Raw genomic sequence first — 5215 nt, forward strand, 5'->3', positions numbered from 1 at the left:
ATTGTTTATTAGCCTTGTTGCTTCTTAAAATATATAAAATTACATAATTCAAGTTTTCCCTCTTCTGAATATTTTTTTTGAGCCCTGCTGGTAATGAAGTAAATGCAAAGTAGCGTTAGCAAGCAGCCCAAACCCAATCCTGAAGACAGAAGTTACTTTTTTTTGTCAAGCTCACACTTCACAGTTGTTCTACAAATGCAAGGGGAGTACTTGTCCAGAGATTAAAACCTGTTCTAATGCATAGGGATTGACAGGCTCTGATAAGTATCATAAGATTGATAAGTTTCTTTGTGTTTGAGTTTTAGAGACTGTCTCATTCCAGGTGTTTATTAATGAAAAGGGGAGGTTCAGAAGGCCTGTTTGTACTGGGAGTACACTCTTCCGAGCCATCTTGCTGGGCATCCTGTACTATGGGAGCCTTATGATGTAGAATTGGTAGTTCCCATCTCCTTTTCAAAGCCGTTCAGTGCAGTGCCAGCATCAGCCAGAGAGGATCACTGTTGAAGCTGACTTAGGACATCTCAGCTCTTCTCTCTAACCCATACTATGGCTGAGGTAAGCCATCTAGTTTTGCACGTGAGCAAGACCTGCATGTCATAATCTGCCCCTGTCATGGACACCCTCCTCATTAGTCACCAGCTGTGCAATGGCTAGGCTTCCAGCGCATTGCAGAAACAAGTAAGAATATGCTTGGAAATCAAAACAAGCTTTGCTTGTTGAAGTCTCTTTATGGGGCTACAGTAAAAGAGGTGTGAAGGCATGTTCAGTGGAGATGTACTGACTGGTGCAGTTCAGCACGTGTATGATTTCTGAACCAGCTGGCAGCCTGGAGGCTGCTGGAGCAGGAGCACTATTCATCATTGCTGTTAGCCAATATCCCACTCAGCCAGTCAACTCTGCAGCTAGAAAAGGTGCTGGCATTGCATCTTTGTGGGAAGGGAGCAAAATCAGTAGCTGCCCTTGACTTCACAAAGCTCTGCTTTTATCTCCTTGGAAATACTATACAAATAGGTTTTATTTTTGCTTATCTTAAACTAACATGAAGCAAAATTTTTTACAGGAAAGAAATATTCAAGCTGTAGGAATAGCTTGAACTAAATCTCAGGTTCTAAATGCTGAGCACAGCTTTTCACGTGGATTTTGAAACAGTCTGTTCTTCTTATAATATGCTCTTTAAATCCCTCTGATCCAAGCCATTGTTAGAGAAAATAGGAATCTTGTGTCTTTGGAATATGAGGCCCCGGGGAAGCTTAAAATCCAGGTGTACCATATTTCATGTGGCTTTAGACCAACAAGAGAGAGGAGAGCTTGGTTCTCATCTCAGTCAGTTTTTGCTGCATCAGTATGGAAATTCTTAATCAGAAGCTGTTTGCGACTAAATTTAGTTTCGGCATTTGGATGCCTGACCTTTCAAAACAGTATTGTTGGCTGTTGAAGAGAGTGTAATCATCCCAGTAATGAGATTTATAAATTGTTCACCTTCCTTCCCTTCCCCCCGCCAAATATCTCCTGGTAGTAAATCTATTTCCCTGTTAGGTTTTCAGGGGAAGCTGTAGAAATACCTCTTTCTGAAACTTCAAAAGCCATAGCTACTGATAGTTTTTGGAAGAGATACTAGATCTCCTCAAGCAGGTGGTGCACAATGTCTGGCATGGCAAAGTCATAGTGGATACGGCAGCTCCATTATCCCTGAGTAGCACTGATACTCATCACAGTGCTGCGAAGTTATGCTCTAATCGACCAGTATTATCTATTACCAGGATAATGAATGAGAAGGTGGATTCAGTGTTACTGGACAAAGGGAAATAAAATCAAACTCCTGTTACATTCCTGGGATCATGAGTTTTGTTTTTTCCTTTGTGCACTTTTAAAGATGCTTACCTGAATTTCCCATGGTTAGGGATGCATGGAGCTGTCTGTTAGTTTATCTTCTGTATAGGAGACACAGAAGAATCTTCTCGTAGTCAAGGTCCTGTGATGCTGAAGTTCCCAAAGTCATAATCACAGAAACTTTGGATGGGAAAGGACCTTCAAAGGTCATCTAGTCCAACTCCTCTGTAGAGAGCAGGGACATCTTCCACTAGACCAGGTTGCTCAGAGCCCTGTCCAACCTGACCTGGAATGTTTCCAGGGATGGTGCTTCTACCACCTCTCTGGGCAACCTGTGCCAGTGTCTCACCACCCTCAAAAAAAATCTTTTCCTTATATCTAGTCTAAATATCCCCTCTTGGTTTAAAACCCCTTGTCCTGTCACAATAGGCCCTTGTTAAAAAGATTGTCCCCAGCTTGCTTATAGGCAAGTACTGGAAGGCTGCTATAAAGTCTCCTCGGAGCCTTCTCTTCTCCAGGCTGAACAATCCCAACTCTCTCAGACTGTTGTCACAGCAGAGTTGCTCCGGCCCTCTGATCCTTTTTGTGGCCCTCCTCTGGACCCTCTAAAACAGGTTCATGTTCTTCTTGTGCTGAGGACTCCAGAGCTGGACACAGTACTCCAGGTGAGGTCTCGCCAGAGCGGACTAGAGCAGCAGGATCACCTCCCTCAATCTGCTGGCCATGTTTCTTTTGATGCAGCTGAGGGTATGGTTTGCATTCTGGGCTGCAAGCACAAGTTGTCAGTTTGTGTCCAGCTTTTCATCCACTGGTACCTCCAAGTCCTTCTCTGAAGGGCTGCTCTCAACCACATCATCCTCCAGTCTGTATTGATATTGAGGATTGACATGACCCAGGTGCAGGATCTTTCATTTGGCCTTGCTGAACCTTATGAAGTTCACACAGGCCCACTTCTGCAGCTTGTCCAGATCCCTCTGAATGGCATCTCATCCCTCAGGCATGTCAACTGCACCACTCAGCTTGGTGTGATTTGCAAACTTTTTGAGGGTGCATTTGATCTCTATGTCATTGATGAAGACATTGAACAGCACTCATCCCAGTATGGATCCCTGAGGGACACCACTTGTCACTGATCTTCATCTGGGCATCAAGGCATTGACTGCTACCCTTTGGATGTGACCATTCAACCAATTCTTTATCCACCAAACAGTCCACCTGTCAAATCAGTATCTCTCCAATCTAGAGAGAAGGATTTTGTGGGGGACTGTGTCAAAGGCTTTACCGCAGTCCAGACAGACGACATCCATAGCTCTTCCCCTGTCCACCAATGTAGTCACTTCATTGTAGAAGGCCACTAGGTCAGTCAGGCAGGACTTGCCCTTGGTGAAGCCATGCTGGCTGTCTTGAATCATCTCCCTGTCTCCCATGTGCCTTAGGATAGATTCTAGGAGGATCTGTTCCGTGATCTTCCCAGGCACAGAGGTGAGGCTGACAGGTTGGTAGTTCCAGGGGTTCTCCTTTCCACCCTTTTTAAAAATGGGTGCAATGTCTCCCTTTTCCCAGTCACCACGTGAAGTTCAGGACTTTCCAAATATCCTGGAGAGTGGCTTGACAACTACATCAGCAAATTTCCTTAGGACTCTGGGATACTTCTTATCAGGTCTCATAGATTTATGTTCGTTCAGGTTCCTCAGGTGGTCACAGACCTGATCTTCTCTCACAGTGGGAGGGACCTGGCCCCAATTTGTGGCCCATCAACTTGGGAGGTGTGAGAAGAGAGGTTATCAGTGAAGACTGAGGCAAAAAACTTTTTGAGTACCTCAGCCTTCTGGTTTGTTGTTACCAGCTTGCTGATCATGTTCATCAGAGGGGGGTTATAATTTCTTTGTCCTACCTTTTCTATTGACATACTTGTAGAAGCCCTTATTATTTTTCTTTGCATTCCTTGCCAAGTTCAGCTCCAGCTGCACCTTGATGTTCCTGACCCCATTCTTGCACAACTGGGCAGTGTCCCCATAATCTTCTCAGGATACCTACCCCTGCTTCCACTGCCTGTGCAGTTCCTTCTTGCCCTTTAGATTGACTAGTAGGTCTCAACTCAGCATGCTGGTCTCTTCCCTTCCTTGCCTGATTTCTTACTTCAGGGGATCAAGAGCTCTGGTGCTCTATGGAAAGTGTCCTTAAAGGTCTGCCAGTTCTGTTCTGTTCTACTTTGACCCTGAGGGTCATTTCCCAGGGTGTCCTACTGCCCATCTCCTGGAAGAGCTCGAATTTTGCTTTCCTAAAATTCAGGGTCCTGATTTTACTCTTTGCTTGACCCATATCCCTTGGGACTGTGAACTTCACCAGTGCATCATCACTGCAGCCCAGGCCATGTCCAATCTTGACATCACCAATGAGCTCGTCATTAAGAAAGAATACAATGCTTTGAATCATTTGTTATTGCACTCTAATTTAGTCTCATATTTTGTGGAAGTGAAGCCGAGCATATTACTTAAACCTCTGGCCTGCTGGCACTTTACACAGGATAGAAGTCTCCTTTCTCTGCCTCATGACACACTTACAGTTCAGCCTAGGAGAGTTCTGCCTTTTTTTATGCCTACTGTGTTACACAGCCAATTCCATTTATCTCTCCATGGTATGTCCCAAATATTTATGCCTCTCCTGGGTACTGGCTCAGAATTGAGTGCTATCTCCTATCTTCTGGGGTTTTTTCCTCCCTGAGGTGTGGTGAGGTTTCTGTGCAGATCTATCTCTGAAGTTTATAGTCCAAGCCAGCTCTGCTTAGGTAACAACTAATCAGTGGTGAACGCAGCTGTCTTTAACAGCAAGCAAAGTTATCTTTAACGTTCTTCCTGTGCTGGCTACTCACACATTTTCACCCCTGAGCACTGCAGAATTTCCTCTGCTCAGCAGTAGTGTGTCAGCTTTGAAGCTTAATAAGCACCAGTGTGGCTAGGCACTTTGCTGCTGAGCACAGGTGTAAAGTCAGTGAAGAAACGCCATTAAGGTTGCTTGGTTCTTTACCCACCCCCTCCCTCTTGCTTCATCACTATTGCATTTGAGTCAGTGACTGCTTTGGCTTTGCAGGTAGGAACCCTCAAGACCTCTTCTATTCCTTATGCAGCACAAGAGGTGACTGAATGATCTGTCATAGCAAAGAAGCTGGGTGAAGACCACTGTATTTTAGTAACAGTCCTTTCTTCTAAATCCCCCCCGAAACAGGTCACCTATGTATATAATCACTTTGCTTGTGCATTGTGTAACAATCCCATGTCGTACACCAGTACTTCATCGGTCTGAGGCTTTTTTTGCCGAAGAGTATTTGGCACTTTTTCCTAGAGCTATATTCTCCACAATACCTTCTTTATTTTAAGCAGCACTT

The 5215-nt window shown here is 44.6% G+C and overlaps 1 pseudogene; it reads right to left on the bottom strand.

Moving 5' to 3' along the window:
- Nucleotides 1-2516: 2516 nt before the first annotated feature.
- On the bottom strand, nt 2517-4152 carry LOC104496825 (annotated as a pseudogene).
- Nucleotides 4153-5215: the final 1063 nt, after the last annotated feature.

This window comes from Buceros rhinoceros, unplaced genomic scaffold, assembly GCF_000710305.1.
Source record: "Buceros rhinoceros silvestris isolate BGI_N320 unplaced genomic scaffold, ASM71030v1 scaffold60, whole genome shotgun sequence".
In the NCBI taxonomy this organism is placed as follows: Eukaryota; Metazoa; Chordata; class Aves; order Bucerotiformes; family Bucerotidae; genus Buceros; species Buceros rhinoceros.